This window comes from Schistocerca gregaria, chromosome 3 (genome assembly GCF_023897955.1).
Source record: "Schistocerca gregaria isolate iqSchGreg1 chromosome 3, iqSchGreg1.2, whole genome shotgun sequence".
In the NCBI taxonomy this organism is placed as follows: domain Eukaryota; kingdom Metazoa; phylum Arthropoda; class Insecta; order Orthoptera; family Acrididae; genus Schistocerca; species Schistocerca gregaria.
This window is the reverse complement of record NC_064922.1, coordinates 331408593-331433986: the sequence shown is the minus strand read 5'-3', so window position 1 is coordinate 331433986 and position 25394 is coordinate 331408593. Positions and strand designations below refer to the sequence as shown.

The 25394-nt window shown below is 42.9% G+C and overlaps 1 protein-coding gene across 6 annotated transcripts in view; it reads left to right on the top strand.

The window, feature by feature from the left end:
• The first annotated feature begins 9227 nt into the window (after window positions 1-9227).
• Window positions 9228-25394, top strand: part of LOC126356198 (rab11 family-interacting protein 4) — an 895205-nt gene continuing 879038 nt past the window's right edge. For 2 of the 6 annotated variants that reach the window (XM_050006995.1, XM_050006993.1), the window contains exon 1: window positions 9266-9467. The gene's annotated coding sequence lies outside the window, so the exon portion shown is untranslated. Of the gene's footprint in view, window positions 9468-25394 lie in introns of all 6 variants that reach the window. The other 4 variants (XM_050006986.1, XM_050006989.1, XM_050006991.1 and 1 more) reach the window with 4 other exon arrangements.

Here is a 25394-nt window from a genome sequence, read left to right as displayed (position 1 = left end):
AGCCTTCGCATTATGTGCTTAATTCTTCGCAAATTTGCGATCGAATCCGGTGAGACCGAAAAAAGCTTTCATTTTCTTCTTGTTCTTAGAGCTGGGGAAATTTCTGATGGCTTCTATCTTTTCTAGGCCTGGTTTGATGCCTTCAGCATATACACTCCTGGAAATGGAAAAAAGAACACATTGACACCGGTGTGTCAGACCCACCATACTTGCTCCGGACACTGCGAGAGGGCTGTACAAGCAATGATCACACGCACGACACAGCGGACACACCATGAACCGCGGTGTTGGCCGTCGAATGGCGCTAGCTGCGCAGCATTTGTGCACCGCCGCCGTCAGTGTCAGCCAGTTTTCCGTGGCATATGGAGCTCCATCGCAGTCTTTAACACTGGTAGCATGCAGCGACAGCATGGACGTGAACCGTATGTGCAGCTGACGGACTTTGAGCGAGGGCGTATAGTGGGCATGCGGGAGGCCGGGTGGACGTACCGCCGAATTGCTCAACACGTGGGGCGTGAGGTCTCCACAGTACATCGATGTTGTCGCCAGTGGTTGGCGGAAGGTGCACGTGCCCGTCGACCTGGGACAGGACCGCAGCGACGCACGGATGCACGCCAAGACCGTAGGATCCTACGCAGTGCCGTAGGGGACCGCACCGCCACTTCCCAGCAAATTAGGGACACTGTTGCTCCTGGGGTATCGGCGAGGACCATTCGCAACCGTCTCCATGAAGCTGGGCTACGGTCCCGCACACCGTTAGGCCGTCTTCCGCTCACGCCCCAACATCGTGCAGCCCGCCTCCAGTGGTGTCGCGACAGGCGTGAATGGAGGGACGAATGGAGACGTGTCGTCTTCAGCGATGAGAGTCGCTTCTGCCTTGGTGCCAATGATGGTCGTATGCCTGTTTGGCGCCGCGCAGGTGAGCGCCACAATCAGGACTGCATACGACCGAGGCACACAGGGCCAACACCCGGCATCATGGTGTGGGGAGCGATCTCCTACACTGGCCGTACACCTCTGGTGATCGTCGAGGGGACACTGAATAGTGCACGGTACATCCAAACCGTCATCGAACCCATCGTTCTACCATTCCTAGACCGGCAAGGGAACTTGCTGTTCCAACAAGACAATGCACGCCTGCATGTATCCCGTGCCACCCAACGTGCTCTAGAAGGTGTAAGTCAACTACCCTGGCCAGCAAGATCTCCGGATCTGTCCCCCATTGAGCATGTTTGGGACTGGATGAAGCGTCGTCTCACGCGGTCTGCACGTCCAGCACGAACGCTGGTCCAGCTGAGGCGCCAGGTGGAAATGGCATGGCAAGCCGTTCGACAGGACTACATCCAGCATCTCTACGATCGTCTCCATGGGAGAATAGCAGCGTGCGTTGCTGCGAAAGGTGGATATACACTGTACTAGTGCCGACATTGTGCATGCTCTGTTGCCTGTGTCTATGTGCCTGTGGTTGTGTCAGTGTGATCATGTGATGTATCTGACCCCAGGAATGTGTCAATAAAGTTTCCCCTTCCTGGGACAATGAATTCACGGTGTTCTTATTTCAATTTCCAGGAGTGTATTAGATGCCCTAAACATTTTATCTCTCTCTTTCCGAATTCGGACTTCTCCAGATTTGCACTTATATTGTTCCTCTCAAATTTCGATAGAACCTGTTTTAAAATGTCATTGTGTTCCTTCAAATTTTTTGCAGCAATCAAAATGTCGTCAGTGTATATATTGCAATTTTGTCCAACAAGTGCTCACCCGAAACCTTGTCTGACATAGATATAAAAGCAGAAGTAGATACTTTTAGACCAAAAGGTAACACTTTAAATTGGTAGCTTCGTCCACCATAAACAAATGCAGTGTATTTTCTACAATTTTCTACTAGCGGATGCTCCAAAAAGCTGGCAGTCAAGTCTATGCCTGTTATTATCTTGACGCCATAAAACTTGTGTACAAGCTCCTCTAGTACATCAGGTCTATCTATCTGTGATAAAATAACTTTATTTAGTGCTCTGGCATCTAATGTTATGCGCACCGATCTATCTTTCTTTTGGACAATGATGAGAGGGCTACAATAATTGCTTTGAGAGTGCTCAATTATCCTCCACTCTAACATTTTCTCCATTTCTTTATCTACTGCTCCCCTTTTTGCAAGTGGAATGGAATAAGGCTTAAATCTGAATGGATCAAGTGCCTTTACCTGGAAACCATATTCGCAATCTTTCATGCTCCCAGGTTTCTTTGAGAAAGCTTTTCGATGTTGCAACAATACTTCCTCCAGCTCATATGCCTCTTCTTCTTTTAACCCTTCAATATTTCCGACCTTTTCCCGGTTTCTGACCTCTATGTCTACTTCTTCATTTGATGTCACTCGCACAAACAAACAAATACTCTCTTCTGGTTCTATGTTCCAAAACATTTGTTCCCTTGTAATCTGTAGTGTAGGGTCATTACAGTTACTTTGTGTGGCCTCATTTCCCTCAAATTTAAATTCTTGTTCCTCCTGTTATTTTATTCTCAACATACCTTTTGCAAAATCTAGCATCACTCTTTTAGCAATTAACCAATCTGTTCTCAAAATTAAATTGACAGAAAGCCCGGTAACTACCATTGCATTCACTGAAAACTTCCTACTTTGCATTGTAAGCTCTAATAAAATCTGTTTCTTCATAACTTTACTTCTAGACCCACACGCAGTAACTGCTTTGACCCCTTGAACTGATAACTCTGGAACATCATTATCGTTCGTTATCTTTTCATAAAATTATTTGAGGCAGCACTGATCTCACCACAAATCGCAATTGTTTTCATGTTCTGTATTTCATTTTCTATAGCTGGTTGGTAAACCTCCTTTATTTCCTTCCCATCTTCGTTCATGAGTGCATTTTTTATCTCATCCCTTCGTCATAGCCCAAGAATCTTACTAATGGTCCATTACATTCTCCCACTCGCCACTGGACCAGGTCCGAACCACCCACTCGTTTTCCGGCTCCTCCTGATTCCTGTCTCTTCAGGAGCATGATCCCTTCCATTATTACGATATTCTCTATTTTTACCATAATATCCTCCCCTATTCATACCCCTCTGAAAAGCACCTCTCCCTCTTCTTGAAGGACTACAACTGTAACAAGGTGGACTATTTTCCTCTGAATTGCGATGCTCGTTACCTCTGTCTGTACCACTGCTCCGGCCTGACTCACGGTCATTACGGCGGTCTGCTCGCCACCTGTTCCTCCTCCAGACCTCTTGCACTTGTTTGTTGCAGGACAGCGTATCTAACTGCTCAAGGATGTGCAGTAGGTTATTGACATCGCTTTTGTTTACATTGATTAATTTCTATAAGGTCGATTCTCGTAACGGGTCAGTTAAGTGTTGGTTCTTTTCCCAATAGTGTTGAAAAAACTCTTTATAGCTATTACAACCACTACTAGCAAGACTCCTTCCCTCAAGAATTTCATTCCTGGCGCTGTTTTGTGTGCTGGTAAACCAATATTGATTTAAGAATGCTTGTACAAATTCCTTGTATGTAGTACATGTGCTACTGACCCCTGTTCCCCATGATATTACGTCTCCTTGAAATCTGCTTGCCACAGCTTTTATTTTTTGTTTTTCTGTTATGTTTTCAGGAAGTGTACCCTCGAACTGTTTAATAAAATCAGCTGGATGTATGTTACCTCTACTAGAGAAATGATGGTAACCACTTGTGGGATTTGTTACATCACTAACATGCAAACACACTTTATCCTTGCTTTTATCTGGAACTCGATTCATTACCTCCATAATTTCTTTCAATCCACCTTGAATCGTTTCTGTGGTACTTTTACAATGAGCACCTATTTGTGAAACCTTGCGACTAAGTACTTGCTGCTCTTCATTGATGTTTTCTAACTCACTTAACTACTGGTCATGTTTATCACTACATTCTTTAGCAGCCTTGACTTGCTCCTTTATTAATTGACAAACATTACTATTTATTGTTGATATTACACAATCCTGGGCCTCCATGTCATCTCTCAGCTTTTTAACTTTACTATCAAACTTCTGATTTATTTCAGGCTTATATAATTCTAATTACTTACCTCATTCTTTTGTTTCCCTATATATTTTATTGGAACAAGCTTCAGTTTTAGCTTCAAGTTTTGATACCTTTTGTTCTAAAGCCTTGAAATTGCTATTTATTTGAGTTATTCTTGCATATGCTTCCTCTACTTTCTTTCCTAATTCCTCTTTAGTTTCTTTTTGCCTTGCTATAATTTCCTCTTTTTGTTCTTTTAAAAGTAATTTTTGCTCTGCTATAAATGATTGCAACATTGACATTATAAACTGATTTTGATCTTGCTCGACTCCTTTAACCTGACTGTTACTTTCAGTTGGCAAGCTGTCAGTAGAATCATTTCTGCGACTTAATCTACCTGACTCCACTGTCGGCTCATTTGTAATGTCGACATCAGATTCTGTGTCTCTGATGTCGTCATCCAAATTTACCACATCATTATGGTCAGCAGCGACAATATCTACGTTCTCAGTGCAATCATTTAACATAGAATGAACATTTTGAGAAACATTATTAATCTCATTATTATCTGAACTTTGCAACTGATCTGCTAAATCATCTACAATGTTATTAATTTACAAGTCTTGTGGCTGATCTGAAGGATCATTTCCATCAATATTTACTTTACCTATTTCCCTACTTCTAATGAGATATCTCTCTTCCTTTTCGTCAGACATTTTATATTTTGTAAAATTTATGAATTTTAGCCAAATATGTTTAAATGAATCAATTTTAGGCTACACATTAAGATTTTGCAACTATTGAACTGTCTGTTACATAGATTAAATTGTTGTGCCAGAGTACCACTTACTCTTAGGTGTTATTCTGTGTGGTGCCGTCGAGAAGTTCCTTCTCTGCTCCCGCTGCTGAAGCTGGAGTGACGTACTGCTTTCCTGACTGCTGAAACACCCGCTTCGGGAGCGCTGCTACAGCTACGCTACCTTAGGTTAGTTAGATTTAAGTAGTTCTAAGTTCAAGGGAGCTGATGACCTCAGACGTGAAGTCCCATAGTGCTCAGAGCCATTTGAACCATTTGAACAGCTGTGTCTCGGCGCGGCTGCTGGCTGCCAAGGCGTGTATCTGCCGCGGTGAACTGCGCACGCTAACATTGCTACTGTTGCCTCCCCGTTGCGTTGCATCGCCTCGTAGTACGACGAAAACTTCTCGATAAAATAATAGCTTAATCCCATGGACCGCGCACACGTTTTTGGTTTTTTGACTATTGCACATCCACACATCCAGTTTCACTCTCAACAAACGTTATGTTCTCGTGAGAGAAGAGAGAGTTCAAATACAGATCAAAGACACAGTTCCTACACAGTTCTGTAGTAATTTAGTAGCAAATTAGTCACTTTCGATGTTATGCATTTTCACTAAAAATTTTCACAGTTCAGAATTCTCGCTAATAATCAAGCCTTATATCTCCAATGCACTCAAACATCGAAGATTTTCCCACCAGGGATGCCATGTACGGCAAGAAAGGAATAATGAATTGATTGCTGGTGTTAATAACGATCATCCTTCTCTATCTCCTATGCATTACTGCAGATGACGTGTCACTGAGCACATTTGTTCTGCAGTACACGTGAGGCGCCTAGTTGTTTCCACTGCACTGTGTGGAATACGAAGGTTCTGTTATAGTTCACTAACCCGCTGTCTGCAAGTTGATGTCCCTAGCTCAGAAAACAGCACGCAGGTCGTAGGTTCTGTATCTTGAGGTTGAAACTGACTTTTAGCGAGGTTCTGTTCTGAAATAATGTATCTCTTCTTTGGGATGCCACTCGCGTATTTTAATATAGCCACACGAGAAGACTACATGATCTTAATACAGCACCTTCTAATTCAGCAAAGTACATGATCAAACACAATGTTTACGAAAATGTATCTTTACACTATTTGTGGCACGTGTCTGTGCCTCATGACTACCGGAGTGAATCTTTTAATACTGAATACTGGCAAACACATCCTGTCACAGACAACATGACTGTACATCTCGAGTGCCTAATACAGAGAGTGACGAACAGGAACTTAAATAAAAATTGGAAACACATCCTACGACCAACAACATGTCTGTTCTTCTCGACTGCCTAATCCAGATTGACGAACAGTCCGAAACACTTCGCGCGCCATAGCAGAAAAGACGTGACGCGAACGCTTCCAAAGTGCTTCGTCTGCAATTTTGTCAGTCTTCTGTCTTTGATTTAAATTGTTTTTAATAATTCTAAAATGACTGATTGATATTCAGCTGTTGAGAGATATTTATATTAAAAAGTGAAGTCATTCCAGTGAGTAGTTCAACCAATAATAATAACTGTATGGTTCTAATGGCTATGAGCACTATGGGACTTAACTGCTGTGGTCATCGGTCCCCTAGAACTTAAAACTACTTAAACCTAAATAACCTAAGGACATCACACATAGATATCCGAGGCAGGATTCGAACCTGCGACCGTAGCGGTCGTGCGGTTCCAGACTGTAGCGCCTAGAACCGTTCGGCCACTCTGGCCGGCCAATAATAACTATACTTTAACGTTTTGGCACCCTTGCTCCTATCACAGCAGCCAATCACAGAACAATAGCATTATGCAGGAGGTCTTTCTCCCCGGAATGGTACCGAATTTAACATCTGTCACAGGTACCTCACACCACATTCCGTCATCTGTATACTTCTTGCACCTCCACTGCTCTGGGAACAGCTTCTTGGAGCCTAATATGATGGCTGAATGAGCCAGAAATATACAACTTTCAACGGCAAGAAACTTGGACTATGCCGGCACTACCTTATACTAGTCCTACACATCCCAACTCACGTGCCCGCACGAAGTACAGGAACCTACAGACTCTACTTCGCTTTGTGACGCCAGCACATGGTCAGTTTTACCAGAAATTTCCACACCATGAAGCTGCTAGAACACTGAAGCCAGCTAATCAAACTTTACCATTCAGAAAATAAACATGGGAGTTTGCAGGGTCTGAGTAGACTCGTAATCATGTTCAACTGAAGTATCAGGTTACTCCCAGTCATTAAAGTGTTCCTATTAATGTCACTGTAATCCATGGCTTTCAATTACTAATAAAAAAATTTTAACTGGCGAATCGGAAGTGATTGTTCTGGTAAGGTAGGCAAGAAAGCTTTAAAAATGTGCAAATTATTTTTTCCTTAAGTCGTCCATGGAATTTTCTAGAGTGTCTCAACTTAGAACATCATTTACTCTAAACTAACAATTTGTTACTTACATCCATTGGCTTCTAAGGGCCTCATATATGATGGTAATTTTAGAACCTTCGCTTCTCTTGGATAACTTTCTGCAATCACCCATGATGAAGTGAAACTGTAGTAAATGGAAAAATCGAAAATGATACCTTTCTGCCCACTTTATAGTGTCTTACAGTATAAGACGGTTGACAGGGCTGGTTTAAGTACCAGGCAATACAAGCGTCCGATTTTACGCCAAATTTGGATACAGTTTGCATCATAATCACTACTGGAAACTGACACGGTTGACAGTGTACAAGAAAAGCAAAAACGTTACAGCAAATGTAGGTCCGCAACTAGCCGGTTGCGAGATAAATACAAATGTGTGGCTATGAGCTGCTACTGAATTCAGTATCAAATAAAGTCTGAGTTAGTTCACATAAATTTAAAATGTACTAATTTCTAAATAGGCTCTCATTTCAATCAAGAGCAACCTTGACAAGAACTATGATAGTACACTACACAGATGGTGAAACAAATTTTTAAAAAAGCAATTTGATAAAAAACAGGTGGGTGGTTATAATCAATGTCCAGCTATACGCGGAAATCCTGTGGTGCTATAATTATCGTATGGAAGCGAAATTTGGTAGGTATGCTAATGCGTTAATGCGGAACTGATTGACGCTGGAAAAAAAAATTATGTCCAATTTTGGCCATCAGGTGCATACATGCAGTACTTCGTCTATGTCTCCAGGGTTCATGTTCAACAGACTGTGTAAGTGGCAGTTACTAATAAAATCAATATTATGCCTTTCTCACTTGTTTGATGTTTTCAGCCCACGTCCCATTCCTTGTCCATTCAAAGCACCGGAATGGCACCTGGTGGCCAAAATTGAACTAATTTTTTTCCAGCGTAAATCACTTCTACATTAACTCATCATAATATTTACTATATTTCGCTGCTATAGGTTAATTACAGGCCACACTGAACCTTGTGGGTAGCTGCCCTTTCATTATAACCCTCCAGTATCTTGAGTCAACACTTTCTAAAGAACGATTGTGTGACTATCAACTTTAAAACTGAAAGCTACCTCTTGAAGTAAATAGATTTAGATTCTATTCTGAAAGGTGGTACTAAGCTGAAGGTAACAAAAATTTCAGTATACCGCTTTTTTTAGAGGGAAGAATTTCCTACACTGAACACTGTAGAGATAATAAATGACTTTATTAGTAAAAGATTTCTCTTTCGTATCACATATGAATTAGTGGTTTCCCTTTTCAGTTGCATACGGAAAAAATGTTACTGTGTTTATAAATTTTCAACTACTTTCATGGTAATTTTTCTGAAATTCAACAACTTACTGCAGGGTTTCCTTCACAAGTAAGTTTCGTAATTAAGTAATGTCTGATGTTTAACACTTCAATATAAAGTGAGATGATACTTTTTGTGTGTCCCTTTTTCCCATAGAAAGCGGAATGATTTGGGAATATAAAATTAAAATGTTCAATTACTAAACTAAAAAAAATTCATTCTTTCCACGTAGTTTAGAAGGTAGCACATTTTTATGTAAGCAGGAATTATTTACTTCTGCTTGAACTATAAGCTTTTGAAAATGTCAAGAATCGTCGTGGTTGGAAGCAAATAATTCCTTCCTTAAGTATTCATCACTTTGATAAGATTCAGAAATTTGTATGTTTCAGTGCAACACCTATGTAATGCTTATTTCAACAAGAAAAATGAATAGCCCAACTAATTTCTGAGGACGGCGAAGGGACGCTGATTGCAGTCACTAGCACCGTCATACTGTCAGACTGAAGTGCCCGAACTGGAGAGCTTGCAGAATGCATAGGAAGTGAGTCTTCGTTGCAGCGCTCCCCAAGGAGTAAACCGAAACTATCTCGTGCGGAGAGCGCTAGTAGTTCCAACAACTACCGCTAGATGACAGTGCGGAAGCGTTCAAACGCGAAGCGCGCAGACGAGCGCTTCGATAGTCAAACTTCGTTCCGCCCGCAGTCGACTTCGCAGCCGACTACCGAACGCGTCGCGCAGACACCCGCGCGAGTGAATTCGAAAGTTTCGAACGTGTGCTCTACCTTTGAACTGTTTCGCGTAAAAGGCCCCGCGTGTGATTGAACGTCGAACCTCCCCCATGGAACGACAGTAACCTGGAGCAGCGCTGTGCCTGGTGACCGTGCAGCAGGTGGTTCCTCGCTGTAAGTACCCAGTGTGGGGGAGCGGCGGAAATAAGCAATTTGTCGCGCGCCCCCTGGTGGGGCGTGCATGCCTGCGGCGGTCCCCTTGTGCTTGCTTAAACGAAGTAGGACACGCTTGACTGTAGAGGCGTCCCTCTCTTTATGTAAGTCACAAGTTGTCATGCCAACAATACACTCCACTTTAAGACGACAATGATGGGTGCTGGGTTTGGTAAACGCATCGTTAATTTTCAATTACCTTACCCCTTTCTGTCTGAAGTGTTCGCCAGGCCATGACTGTGAAAGGTATAAAAGAGATAATTATTCATTAGCCTCAGTCTCTTGACTATGTGTTATTGTTGCATACAAAACGCTTCCGCATGTACACATCAGTCATGCAGAATCCTTCTGTATCCATCTCAAGATGAAGTTCTATGGATGCAGGTCGTAATAAGACGTGTGATAGACGTAATTTAGTTTTATGTAAGGATGGAAAAATTTCATTCTGAAAAATTTAAACGTTATTATTTCCAGAACTTGGTTAGTACATAGTAATCTACCCCGAACACAAATTTAGACCTCAAAGACTGCAGGTCTGTCATTCAAAGAATGATGATAGTTGATTTTTGGGAAGGCAGCAGTCAAAGTATTTGGTCGAAGATGGCACAGCTATTTCGCCGTCTGTTGAATGTTTACTAACATGAAATACATCTGTCGATGTTATTTTACCCATGTTGGATCTTTTGAACTCCGCGCCCGTTAGTGATGGTTGGAGAATAACGCAACCAACCGCAAATACTTTTTAAATGTTTTAATTTAGTGCCATAACCTGTTTCGGGCTACCGTTCCCATCTTCAGGTGACTAATATTTTTAATCGCACAGATGTTTTGACTACAGCATGTCGTCTATTTGCACTCTGCACAATAATATTTGAGTATTTAGTGCCACTTTTTAAATTGTTTCATTAATAAGATACACTAAAATGCACGCATTTATTTATGTATGATGCAAGCACTTCATCGTGTTTTTGTTAATGAAACAATTTAAAAGTGGCACTAAATACTCAAATATTCTTCAGTAGTGTGGAATCTGAGGACATCATGTTGGGCAAAACATCTGTAACTAAAAATATTAGCGATCTGAAGATGGGCGTGGTATTCCGAAACCGATTATAGCACTAAAATAAAATATTTAAAAGTATTTGGGCTGCTTGCATTATTCACCAACAATTGTCAATATTTTGAATTACAAGTCGCTAACACCCTCAAGTGCTGGAGATATTGGCGATGTTGCTCCAGCTCTTCACTTGCTCGCTCATTATCTCAGTTTTGTTGTTTCTGCAGTATCCTCTTCTATGTTTTAATTTTCTTTTGAGGCTTTATATAAGTAAGATTTTTCTTCAGTGACTTCCGATATAGCCATATTTTCGAAGATATTAACAGAACATGCTTTCGTGTATGAGTGCGCTGCAGGGCTGAAAATAACGGAATGGACAAAATTCATCCGTTTAGAGGCTGGTCACATTACTGTCATAGGACTAGCTGATTTGCCTAGACGCTAGTAAAATATTCTCTACTCTTCTGCGAATGACTATCGAACGCTCAGACGAGCCATTTATCGCAAATTATAGATGTGTTTTGATCTGAGCAGCAATGTCTGATACCGTTGGCATTGTTTACTATTTTGTTATTAACATAAATACCGGTTCTCTTCAGTTCGAAATGATAATGCAGCTTACTTTCTCCACTATTTTTGATCCTGTCCATATCTCTTCTAATAGAATGATGTCATCAGCATTATTACTAGGGCTGACATTTAGCCTCACCCTCACTGAATTCATAGCGACAGGACGCAGAGCAAACTAAGAGTGACATGATACAACCTTGTCGAGCACAATTTTTGTTTCAGTACGTTCCCTCATATGTCAGTCTAATTTTGTAGTAACTAACTAGCACTCAATAAAAAAAAAAGATAGCAAGATAGCACTCCGTCTCCAGGCCACGAGTGGCCTACCGGGACCATCCGACCGCCGTGTCATCCTCAGAAGAGGATGCGGATAGGAGGGGCATGTGGTCAGCACACCGCTCTCCCGGTCGTTACGGTGGTTTTCTATGACCGGAGCCGCTACTATTCGGTCGAGTAGCTCCTCAATTTGCATCACGAGGCTGAGTGCACCCCGAAAAATGGCAACAGCGCATTGCGGCCTGGATGGTCACCCATTCAAGTGCCGGTCACGCCCGACAGCGCTTAACTTCGGTGATCTCAAGGGAACCGGTGTATCCACTGCGGCAAGGCCGTTGCCAGTAACTGACTAGCAAAACTATCAATTTTATTTTCTACACCCACTTTGTTTGCTAATGTCTTTGCTTAACAATTCTAGATGTTTGAGCCTGCGTACTCTCTCACTGACGACATTATATTGCGTTAGCAACGCATAGCTCTTTATGATTCTTTCGTTGTTGTTGTGGTCTTCAGTCCTGAGAGTGGTTTGATGCAGCTCTCCATGCTACTCTATCCTGTGCAAGCTTCTTCATCTCCCAGTACCTACTGCAACCTACATCCTTCTGAAACTGCTTAGTGTATTAACCTATCCATTTCCCTTTTTAAATTTTCTAACCTACCTGCCCGATTAAGGGATCTGACATTCCACGCTCCGATCCGTAGAACGCCAGTTTTCTTTCTGCTGATAACGACATCCTCTTGAGTAGTCCCCGCCCGGAGATCCGAATGGGGGACTAATTTACCTCCGGAATATTTTACCCAAGAGGACGCCATCATCATTTAATCATACAGTAAAGCTGCATGCCCTCGGGAAAAATTACGGTCGTAGTTTCCCCTTGCTTTCAGCCGTTCGCAGTACCAGCACAGCAAGGCCGTTTTGGTTATTGTTACAAGGCCAGATCAGTCAATCATCCAGACTGTTGCCCTTGCAACTACTGAAAAGGCTGCTGCCCCTCTTCAGAAACCACACGTTTGTCTGGCCTCTCAACAGATGCCTCTCCGTTGCGGTTGCACCTACGGTACGGCTATCTGTATCGCTGAGGCACGCAAGCCTCCCCACCAACGGCAAAGGTCCATGGTTAATGGGGGGGGGAGGATTCTTTCGCTTTTGAATCATAATATTACGTTCCTGAAACATATATCCCTCTCTGTTATTGGCTAATATTGTTTACTTTTTTGCACTATTCTCTTGACGTCTTTCGACTTTGGAACGCTATAACTAATCCAGCTTTCTTCGATTCGATGTTAGACCATCATTATTTTAAAAAAGTACAAGGCAACACATTTTAATGGTTTCAAAAGCCGTGCTGCGTCGTGGCACAGTTTTTGACAAAGTCTGTTGGTTTGTGCTCTTTAAGACGAATATGGGCAACAAGTGCATTGTCCATAGAAGTTGATAGGTTTTTCGAAACGCATGTCTAAATCTCGAATTACAATCGACTGAACTGCCAACGACTTTCCTTAACTTTGTTCATATTTACTGTCTATTGTGTCTGACCACCAGGTCCTTCTCGCTGCAGTCACTGCAGTCGTTATAGGCCACTGCGTCAGCTGGTCGTTCATTGAACTTATTATGCCACTCGAACTGCCGCCTACTTGGCAAGCGTCCCTCATCTGGCGCTTCCTGCGATTGTCACGCAGCGTCGGAGGCTCCCCACGCTGGACAACATGATTCAGTTTCGACTAGCGCCCACCTGAACTGAGGACAACGCTCTGCGTCTGAGACAAACCACGGGATTTTGCGACGAGTCATGAAATAATAAGAACTGAAACCGTAAACATTATGAAGTGCAAAAATTAATATGGACTATTCATACACACAGAAGAGCGAGAAATGTCTCTGCAGCAATATTTCACTCGGAAAATACTTCAAGTAAATGAACGAGACATCAGTTTCTTCGTGGATGCTTCAGTGAACTCAAACGTTTGCCGCGGGACAATACTACACTACATCTGTTTTAGTTTCAAATTCATCTTCAGGCAACCATTCTGAGGTGTTTGGCATTGATTAATTATGTTTCTAGCGATGATCACAAAACATTTCGCACGATACGAAACTATTGTACCTCGCTACCAGCTGTCTGCAAAAGGGGGAAAACAAGAAAAATTAGGATATGATTTAGTCTTTTTTCCACAATAAATTTAGTTTTCATAGAGGAGAAATGTTTCATAAGACTGTAGTATAAAACTTCCTTGCAGATTAAAACTGTGTGCTGGACCGACACAAGAACTCGGGACCTTTGCCTTTCGCGGGCAAGTGCACTACCGTCTGAGCTACCCAAGTACGACTCAGGATCCGTCTTCACAGCTTCAATTCTGCCAGTCCATCGTCTCATATCAGCAAACACTCCGCTACAGAGTGAAAATCTCGTTCTGGAAACATCCCCCAGGCTGTGGCTAAGCCATGTCTCCGCAATATCCTTTCTTCCAGGATCGTTAGCAGAAGAGCTTCTTTGAAGTTTGGACTGTAGGAGACGAGGTACTGGCAGAATTAAAGGTGTGAGGAGGAGTTCTGAGTCGTGTTTGAGTAGCTCAGACGGTAGAGCACTTGCTCGCGAAAGGCAAATGTCCCGAGGTCGAGTCTCGATCCAGCATACAGTTTTAATCTGCCAGGAAGTTTCACATCAGCGCTCACTCCACGGGAGAGTAAAAATATCATTCTGGAGACTGTAGTATATTTTTCAGTTCATAATAGCTATTTTCAGCTTGTCTCTCGTAAATGTTAATGCAAATTTTGTGCTTAACACAAGAAATGCTTCCCATTACTCTCCATCGCGTGGATTTCCTTCGCTATTGTAAGGTTGTGATATCTGGCTAACGCTTCTGATTTATACGTGGAACACATTCAGACCTCCTGTAACGCATACACATGAGACATGTCACATCATAAGTAGAATTGTCCCTTAGAATGAAAAGAAGCCCTTCACGGGCAGTATCAAACCAGTCTAATGACAGCGGATCCCATTCCCGACGTCCCAGAGGGAAAAAACTGAAAAATGGAAGTGATATGTTGCAGCCAGCGATGTATTAATTTTTCACGTTTTCTGTGGTCCTATGAGACAAGGATACAGAGAATGGAGGCACCTTGTAGATGAGCTACTAAAGGAAGGGGGCATGATCGGGCAAAATCGTCACAGCCCCATGGGTTGTTAGCGACATAACAAAAGAAATAATCTCTCGTGTTTTGTTTACAAATAAATCTTCTGCTGCCAGTTACGATTTTTCTTTATTTTACTTTTCGCACGACGCGTTTCGGGAAATGATTCCCATTTTCAAGTGCGTATTTTGTGTGTATTCATCCATTTCTATTCTTTAGTAGCAGTTGAAAATGGGAATCATTTCCCGAAACGCGTCGTGCGAAAAGTAAAATAAAGAAAAATCTTAGCTGGTAGCAGAAGATTTATTTATAAACAAACACTTTGTTTCACAGTCGCTCGCTTTCAAAAACCATTTATAATGGATGAATTCAAATGATAGATCTTTTTTGTTAGTAGAGGTAACTTTGCTAAACTGTCTACAGTCACTATGTTTACTGCATCGCAATTTTCGCAGCAGCGTCCTTGTGTAAAAGTTTTCTCGGAGTTCAGATCGCATCAAATTCGGAGTTAAGACTTGAGCTTTCGAAGATAATCACCATCTTCTTCATCCAGAGATGACTGTTTGCTGGGAGAAAAGTCTCCCTCTTTTATACTGGCGACCAGACTTGTCATTCTTGTGGACAGCGGAGTCGTCTATTGACGAAGAAGATGGTGATTATAAAGGTTTTCAGTACGTCGGGTCTTTCAGCTCTCGAATATTGCAGAAAAGACATGTCTGATTATTTATACCAAAGCTGCTAATTATTTATTGGCTTTACCCATTGTCGCAAGTGATGTGTTTTGCGTTTGGGATGTAAACGGTCCAGTCATATTAATGTTACCACCACCTCTGTTCAACGTCATCGTTGAACAGTAGTGGAAGATAGGCCCTGTATAAACTGTTCAAAAATGGTTCAAATGGTTCTGAGCACTATGGGACAACTGCTGTGGTCATTAGTCCCCTAGAACTTAGTACTTAAACCTAACTAACCTAAGGACATCACACACATCCATGCCCGAGGCAGGATTCGAACCTGCGACCGTAGCAGTCGCACGGTTCCGGACTGCGCGCCTAGAACCGCGAGACCACCGCGGCCGGCTGTATAAACTGTATCGGGGGGGGGGGGGGGGGGGGGGACGCAGGGAACAGTGTAGTCGTTGTCGTAACGCGGAAAAGGAGCGATTTCGCTGACGACCAAAAGAGCTCCTTCCTGGGCTTTAGGGCCAAGGACGGAAGCAATTACTAAACGTTTAAGTCTTAAACTGTTCTCATGCCGCCGTGGTTAAAGTATATCGTGCATTATACAATCGTGTTATCGAAAACCGACGCCAAGGCGACTGTGGGGTAGCACGGGCTCAAGGATGAAGGACGGTGTGGAGATGCGTACGGGCGACTAGACTTGCAACTGTTGAGCAATTGATCGCCCCGATGAACCAAGAAACTACCGGCGGGTCTCTCCTCAACGACCGTTCAGTGAGCGTAGCTGCATATGGGTCTCAGCAACAGGTGCGCGGTTCGTGCACCCATGCTGACTGCTGTTCATTGGCGACGGAGGCTGGAATTTGAACGGCAGTACCGCAAACTGGACGTCCACTGAAGGCGTCACATGGCCCTCTCAGGTGCATCACTTTTTATGCTCCATTGGACAGATGGCGTGTACGACATGGAACGTGTGAAAGCAACCACCATGCAACAATATTGTCGCAATGGTCCGGGCAGGAGGAGGCAATGTTATGGTCTTGGGAATGTTTTCGTGGCATTCCATTGGTGATCTCATCATTTTGGAAGGAACAATGGTTTCACACAAGTACTTATCTATCCTTCGGGACTGTGTCAACCCCTACATGCAATTGGGATTCAGGACGGATCTGCATCCCTGTCGGTACCTTCCAGAACGTCACTAACTCTCTTCGCGCACTCCTCGTAGCGATACGCTATGCAAAATTTGACTGTTCAGTCTTCTGACTGGTGCTCACGTTAATGTGAGTGTATTTGTTGTGGACAGTTCTATTTGTGTCATGTAATTCAGATCTTCATTGTCCAACATAATCCGTTCCACATGACAACGATATTTCATGCACAAAGCCGAATTTGTTGTCGTTCGAATTCAACGTGTGTTTCATGCTGGTTTATTTACAATAACGCCTAAGGCAAATAAGCCACGACTCCACGATATTGGGCGAGAAACACCGGAAAATGGCTAACCAGAATGCGGCGCCCGCGCTCGGGAACACACTTTCAAACGATTTGCAGGCTTTCTGTGACGGAGAAATCCTCCCCGACAGCTGTATGGTCAACGTGACGGACTGCCGTCCTAAGGAGCCCGGGTTCGACTCCCGGCTGGGTTGGGGATTTTCTCCAGTCAGGAATTGTGTATTGTTTTGTCTTCATCATCATTTCATCCCCATCTGGCACGCAGGACGCCCAATGAGGCGTCGAATGTAATAAGACTTGCAGAAAGGCGGCCGGACCTGCCCCGTAAGGGGCCTCCCGGCCAATGACGCCAAACGCTCATTTCCAATTTTTTTTTGTGACGGAGCAGTAGCCTCATTGATCACGAAGGATCACTAACCCCAAATCTGCAGTATGGTAATCACTTCAAAACCCTAACTCCGCCCCCGAGGAGCCACTACTTCCCGCCTCAACATCATCAGACTTGCTATCCAACTAATCGATTTCACGAATTACAAAATTGCTTCACGAATTTTTTTAACATTCAGTCTTTTAAGCCAGCCACAGTCAGGAGCAAACGTAGGCGGCCTTTTTGGGCATTCGCTGCTGCTGCTTACAGCGGTTCTGTAAGGTGCTGCCTCCGCAAGTCGTTCAGAATTTTATCTGCAGCAACTGTTGGAGACATAGAACGTCACGGAAATTACACTCCCTTAGGATGAGCCTAGTCGCTCTCGCCCACTGCTTATTTAGGTTAGGAAAAAACCATCTCAACTCCAGGAGGAAGTAAACCTCATTCTCTCATAAACCGACCCTACCGTAGTCGGTAACCACAGGAAGAGCACACAGGTAATGTTACACAATACAGCGCCCTGCTAAACCAAGGACGAGATAAAGTTACAACGCATTAACGATACGGCAGAAAGGAATGAAATTTCAGGGCCTGTTGTCAGAGGTCTCCCAGTCATGCACAGAAAGCTGGACATCATGAGGCGTGAGGTCAGTGTAACTAAAGCACCAAATGGGGCTGGCCCCGCTACACAAGGCAGGTGAGGGAACGGGAAAAGACAGTCTGCGTACAAGCAGCGAGCAGCTACGGTGCAGTGTGGTGGTGTAAGACAGTCTGCGTACAACCAGCGAGCACCTACGGTGCAGTGTGGTGGTGTCCTTCATTACAGCGTGGTCCAGAGACGACATTAAGAGTACTTCTCATTGAGAAATTGGAAGGAGAACGAAATATGGGGAGTGTAGCCCAGGAGTTTGGTATTGTTCACACCAGTGTTTTACCTGCATAGGGAGCGTTCATAAAGACAACACGCACATCTGCAGGAAGGAGAGGAGATGGTTGCCATGGTCTGTAGTAGTAGCAGATGACTGTTATACGCAAGAGGCAAACAGCGGCTGGAATTGCAACCGCTTTTAAGAGGACTGCAAGGCAAGTCATCTCACCTTCCAAACTGTATGGCGATTACATGGGGGTGGTCTCTTTGCCGACGATAAGTCTTGTCAGAAAGGTCACAATTCGTAGTAATAGACGGAAAGTTATCGGATAAAACAGAAGTAATATCCGGCGTTCCCCAAGGAACTGTTATAGGCCCTCTATTGTTCCTGAACTATATTGACGACATAGGAGACAATCTGAGTAGCCGTCTTCGATTATTTGCAGATGATGCTGTCATTTAACGTCTTGTAAAGTCATCAGATGATCAAAACGACTTACAAAATGATTTAGATAAGATATCTTCGACCCTGAATAAAGAAAAGTGCGAAGTTATTCACATGAGTACTAAAAGAAATCAGGTAAATTTCGTTTACGGGATAAGTCACACAAATCTGAAGGCCGTAAATTCAACTAAATACTTAGAGATTACAATTACAAATAACCTAAATTGGAACGATCACATAGATAATATTGTGGGTAGAGCAAACCAAAGACTGTGATTCATTGGCAGAACACTTAGAAGGTGCAACAGGTCTACTAAAGAGACTGCTTACACCACGCTTGTCCGCCCTGTTCTGTGCGGTCGGCGATCCGCACCAGGTGAGACTGACGGATGACATTGAAAAAGTACAAAGAAGGGCATCTCGTTTTGTATTATCGCGAAATAGGGGAGATAGTACCACAGACATGATACGTGAATTGGAGTGGCAATAATTAAAACAAAGGCGTTTTTGTTGCGACGGGACCTTCTCATGAAATTTCAATCACCAGTTTTCTTCTCCGATTGCGAAAACATCCTGCTGGCACTCACCTACATAGGGAGAAATGATCATTACGGTTAAATAAAAGAAATCAGGGCTCGCATAGAAAAATTTAAGTGCTCGTTTTTCCCGCGTGCCGTTCGAGAGTGGAACGCTAGAGAGACAACTTGAAGGTGGTTCATTGAACCCTCTGCCAGGCACCTTATTGTGAATAGCAGAGTACTCACGTAGATGTAGATGTTGTGTTTCAGTTGACAACCGCACACCGGCGACGCCGCTTACGATGCTGTCAGGAGCACAGGAACGAAACAACGAGAAGTGGGGTGACGTGATCTTCTCGAATGAAAGCAAATTCAGTCTCAGTAGCGATTCTGTATGGCGAAAGCTGGGAACATGTAATACAGCCTGGAGCTTTGTGCAACATGATTGTTTTCGTGGCCCATGTGTTATGGTGTGGGAAGACATTATGTTGCTTGGGCGTACTGACCTTCAAATCTTCGAACACGGTACACGCATTGGTCAACCTCCCTTCCCGTGTGTGTCTTTTCAGATGTTCATTCAGTCCTGACTTCATTTTTATGGATTACAATGTCCGACCTTATCGAGTAGCCCAAGTTGGAGAAACTCTTCGAACGAGAGGATACTCAGCGAATACACTGGTCCCGACTTAAATCCCATCGAGCACGTGTGGAATGCGTTGGTCAAACGTATTGTACCACGTCTATATTTCCAAACGACCAACCAACAGCTGTCACAACTACTAACTAACTATGTGGCCTGCATGGGAGCACGCTGCCGTCTGTGGTCATCACACCCTTAATGTCCGTAATGTCCGGGGACCATCATGAATCGCACTGACTGCAGTGTAAGTATTGTCTTCGAATAAAAGTGTCATTTCTGTTCCTCTCACTGTGTATTTCTTTGAGTTACTTTCAATACTATAATATACTGTAGCAGTTCTTTCTATGTATGGCTGGAGTTTCGTCGAGCTATCTTTCTTGGCACTCACACATTGCGTGAAAGCTACTTTATTCCTTAAGTTATGCACACCAATGTATAATAATCGACATCTACATATATACTCCACTAGCCACCAAGTGGTGTGTGGCGGAGGGCAGAATTCGCGCCAAAGTCATATTCCCCCCGCCCCTCCCCCCTCTGTTCCACTCGCAGATCGCGAGAGGGAAAAAACGACTGAACGCCTCAGAACGAGCTCTAATTTCCCTTATCTTTGAATGGTGATCATTACGCAATTTGAAAGTTGGTGGTAATAATATATGCTCTACATCCTCGGCGAAGATCGGATTTCGGAATTTAGTGAGCAGCCCCTTCCGTTTAGCGCGTCGTCTATCTGCAAGTGTGTTCCGCTTCAAACTGTCTTCAGATTTGTAACGCTCTCGCGATGGCTAAATGTACCAGTCACGAATCTTGCCGCTCTTCTTTGGACCTTCTCAATCTCTCGAATCAGACCCAACTGGTAAGGGTCCCATACCGACGGACAGTACTCTAAGATTCGACGAACTAACGTATTGTAAGCTATTTCCTTTGCTGAAGGACTGCATGGCTTCAGGATTCTACCAATAAACCGCAATTGTGTAACCTGATCGTTCCATTTGAGATCATTTCGAATAGTCACACCCAGATACTTGACGGATGTTACCGCTTCCAAAGACTGGTCATTTATTTTGTACTCGTACATTAATGGGGTTTTTCGCTTTGTTATTCGCAGTAGGTTACACTTACTAATATTGAGAGATAACTGCCAGTCATTACACCAAGCACTTATTTTCTGCAAATCCTCATTGATTTGTTCAAAACTTTCGTGTGATACTACTTTCCTGTAAACAACAGCATCACCGGCAAACAGTCTAAAGCCACTGTCAGTACCATCAACCAGATCGTTTATCTAAATCGTAAAAAGCAGCGGACCTATAACGCTGCCCTGGGGCACACCTAAAGTTGCGCTTGTTTCTATTGAAGCCACCCCGTTCAGGAAGACATACTGCTGTCTGCTAGAAAACTTTCTATCCAACCGCATATGTCACCGGATACACCGTAAGCGCGCACTTTTTGGAGCAACCGACAGTGCGGAACGGAGTCGAACGCCTTGAAAGTCGATAAATATGACATCAACCTGGGAGCCGGTATCTAGAGCCTGTTGTATATCCAGCTGTGTCTTGCATGACTGCTGTTTCCTAAAACCGTGCTGATGAGGCAATAAAAAGATTGCTCCATACAGATTATTTGAATATGAATGAGGAGAAACCTATGAGTGTCGAGCTATGAGTATCCACCTACCAACGCCTGATTTGCGAACATATCGCTGAAACATTGGTTTAGTATGTAATTTAACTGAAGCTTCTGTTGCGGTAACAAAGAGTGGGCCAGAAATGTGAAATACTGTCGTTACCGAAATCGTTAAGACATTATTGCTGCAGGCGTTGAAGCTTTGTTTTGAGCACGCACCGCTGCGTACCGGCGGAATGTGCTCACTTTCACGCGCTCGGGTGGGTGCTGTGAAGCTGTTCGTGCCAGGAGGGGAAACTCGTTGACTCATCCTGCGAACCAAGCACAGCACGGTCGAACCAACTGCAGAAAGAAAGCACAACACTTAAACATGCCGATGCAACGAGTAGCTGGCGATGGACGCCATTTTCTAATAAATTTTTGAAGTTAAACACTGATTTGATTTTGCACCCCATGTTTCAAAAATTTCCATTACGAAGTACATTTCATGAGAAACTTTGTCACTGTCCTACGCAATGAGGTTAAATGCTGTAACTGAAGTCTTGCAGTGGGGCACAGCTCTTGTTAGGTCGACTCTATGTTGACCTCCGCGAGACGGCGCTGCTATGCTGAGAGGGGGAGGGCGTTTTGAGGAGCGTTTTCCATACGACGTTACGGGTTGCAGCGGGCCCTCGCTAACGTGTTACCAACTTTGGCGTGGCGCCGTAATCTTTGGGTGATATCACAGGGTACACGTCGCTTGACATCTAGTCAATTCTGCATTGTATGGAGGTATTCGGATAGTTTTGATGCCGGCCGGAGTGGCCGAGCGGTTGTAGGCACTTGTCTGGAGCCGCGCTGCTGTTTTAAGTTCTAAGAGACTGATGACCTCAGATGTTCCGTTCCATAGTGCTCAGAGGCATTTGAACCATAGTTTTGATCCGGTATTTAGCAATGTTAACCTAAGGAGTACTTTCAAATTTTTGTTATAAAATTTAAAGCTTCAGACAAACAGTTCAAAAGTAAATGGAAATTCTCGCATAGCACAAAGAAGTCGTATATCCAAACAGATGTATGTGCTCTTGTACCAGAAAGGCAAGTGGAGAAGTTCGTGTAGGGGAATTGGTGCATCATTCTTCGACCTTTGCTTAAGGGGGGACGCTCATGAAATTGACCAACAACGTCAGCTTTAAATTTACTTTTTTATTTATTAGTGGAGCTCATGGACAATAAATTCCCAAAATTTCAGTGATGAAATCACATGTATCCTGGACGTTGTCAAGCCCCTTACGGGTTTCTGGCCGATCCTGACGTCTAAAAATGTGTGTTCATGGCAAAGCCCAGAATCCAAATGAGTCTCTGATTCACTCATATGGAAACGAAGCACTAAAACCGCGTTTTCATCTGATACAGTTGTCAGAATTGCAACTTATGATGCAGTTTTTTTATTTGAAAATGGGAACGTCGGAAGGATGAAAGTTTTAGAGAGAATGAGCTTTAACATGGGAAATTTCACATTCGACATCTTGAGAAATATACATTCTCTGCAGCTGAAAAGTCGTGGTAAAAGAAACAAGGCAGAAAACAAGAAACCAGAGGAAAAGCCTTGAAGGCAACGAGGACCCTGAGTACAAATCTAGCAAAATTGCATTTCCTGAAATCTTCATGTTCATGTACCTTTCTTCTGAGAACTTGTCAATGCTAGACTTATGAAGTTTTATACACTTATTTCTATAAACTCAGTAAATGTTGTCTCAAGACTAAATTTTGAAATTCTGCATGTAAGCTGAGGTACGCGGTAAAGTGCTTGGAATTTTGCATGAATTTTATAGTACAGAAATATAATTAATAATTATTAAAATTCTCCTATTCGATATATTCAAAAGGATCTCAGGAGAGAAATCGAGGCATTCCCCCCTCCCCCAGTCTTAAGCTGAGAGCCAAATGCCCGATTCTCGTGGTCGTGCGGTAGCGTTCTCGCTTCCCACGCCCGGGTTCCCGGGTTCGATTCCCGGCAGGGTCAGGGATTTTCTCTGCCTCGTGATGGCTGGGTGTTGTGTGCTGTCCTTAGGTTAGTTAGGTTTAAGAAGTTCTAGGGGACTGATGACCATAGATGTTAAGTCCCATAGTGCCCAGAGCCATTTGAACCATTTTTTGAGAGCCAAATGATCTATTACCCAAAGGGGTGGCAAGAATTTGACAGTTTACAAAAAAATGTTCAAATCTGTGTGAAATATTATGGGACCTAACTGCTAAAGTCATCTGTCCCTAAGCTTACACACTACTAATCTAAATTATCCTGAGAGCAAACACACACACCCTTGCCCGAGGGAGGAATCGAACCTCCGACGCCGGGACCAGCCGCACAGTCCATGCCTGCAGCACCTTAGACCGCTCAGCTCGACAGTTTACAAATGTTCCAATTTAGAACAGTGGTACCGCTGCAACATAGAGGGAAACTTCGTTGAGGACGGGTAATTTTACTTGTGAGAGAACAATATAGTGCGTTACAGGAGAATTCCATGCTTTAATACAACAATTTACCTTACTGAATTTACACTCTCTTTATTTTTACTTGCAGATCTGCGTGGTATTAGGCCACTGAGTAGGCTAGAAGACATTGTTCGGAAAAAGGAATCAGGTCAGACCTGAGTAGTTTTAATCGCAAAATGAGAAACGATCGGAATCAGCATCTCATGTGTGTTCGAACACTTAACTGAAAAGTAGTTAACGAAATAACACTAATTATGTGCGAACAGTTCGCCGCCAACCTTGTCTATGTTCCCCTGTAAGATGTAGAGAAAACAGCATAAGTGATTAAAAGATTAGATTGTGGCTTGGATTAATAACGGAGCCGACACTGCAGATAGATTTAAATAGCCTTTATCACACAAATATAACTACATATCTACAAGACTTACGTCCTCTCAGCTCGAGCTGCAACGAGAAAATGGTGATAGTACAGGAATAAGATAAAAGAACGACGCTCTTTCCTTTTTTCTCAGTGGCTTCTCATTCACCACTTTTATGACTTCTGGAAGTTTCGGTATGTTAAATGAAATCATTGAACATCTGTCAGAAACATAGTTCCTTTTATAACTACAGTTTTCCTTTTTTACACATCTTTGAACATATATCAAAATCATAGTTCCTTTCTTAGTTACACTACAGTGCTCCTTTTTTTACACATCATTAACTTGGGCAAAAAATAATGAAACGTTTTAAACTTACTGTTTACATAGAGTTCAAACAGAGCAAATTTTGTAGAAATCTCTTGAACAGTTTCTTAGAAAAAAAGTACGTACATATATTATTTTTGAAAATAAAATTCCATATATATATATATATATATATATATATATATATATATATATATATATATATATATATATATACCGGGTGATCAAAAAGTCAGTATAAATTAGAAAACTTAATAAACCAATGTAGATGGAGAGATAAAAATTGACACACATGCTTGGAATGACATGGGGTTTTATTAGAACCACCCCATATTGCTAGACGCGTGAAAGATCTCTTGTGAAAGACAACATCCGACGCCAGTGCCCCACCATAACTCCGGACATGCTTTACAGTGCTGTTCACAACATTATTCCTCGACTACAGCTATTATTGAGGAATGATGGTGGACGTATTGAGCATTTCCTGTAAAGAACATCATCTTTTCTTTGGCTTACTTTGTTATGCTAATTATTGCTATTCTGATCAGATGAAGCGCCATCCATCGGACACTTTTTGAACTTTTTCTTTTTTGTTCTAATAAAACCCTATGTCATTAGAAGCATGTGTGTCAATTTGTACTTCTCTATCTACATTATTCTGTGATTTATTGTTAGACACTGGACTCGCATTCGGAAGGACGACGGTTCAATCCAGCGTCCGGCCATCCTGATTTAGGTTTTTCGTGATTTCCCTAAATCACTCTAGGCAAATGCCAGGATGGTTCCTTTGGAAGGGCACGGCCGACTTCCTTCCCCATCCTTCCCTAATCCGATGAGACCGATGACCACGCTGTCTGGTCTCCTTCCCCAAAACCAACCAAACGTGATTTATTCAGTTTTCAAATTTATATTGACTTTTTGATCACCCGATATATATTGTTTCAAAAATGACCGGTATATTTGAAATGGCAATACACACTAAACGAGCAGCGATAGAATACACCGTTTGTTGCAATATGCTTGGGACAACAGTACATTTTCAGGCAGACAAACTTTCGAAATTACAGTACTTACAATTGTCAACAACAGATG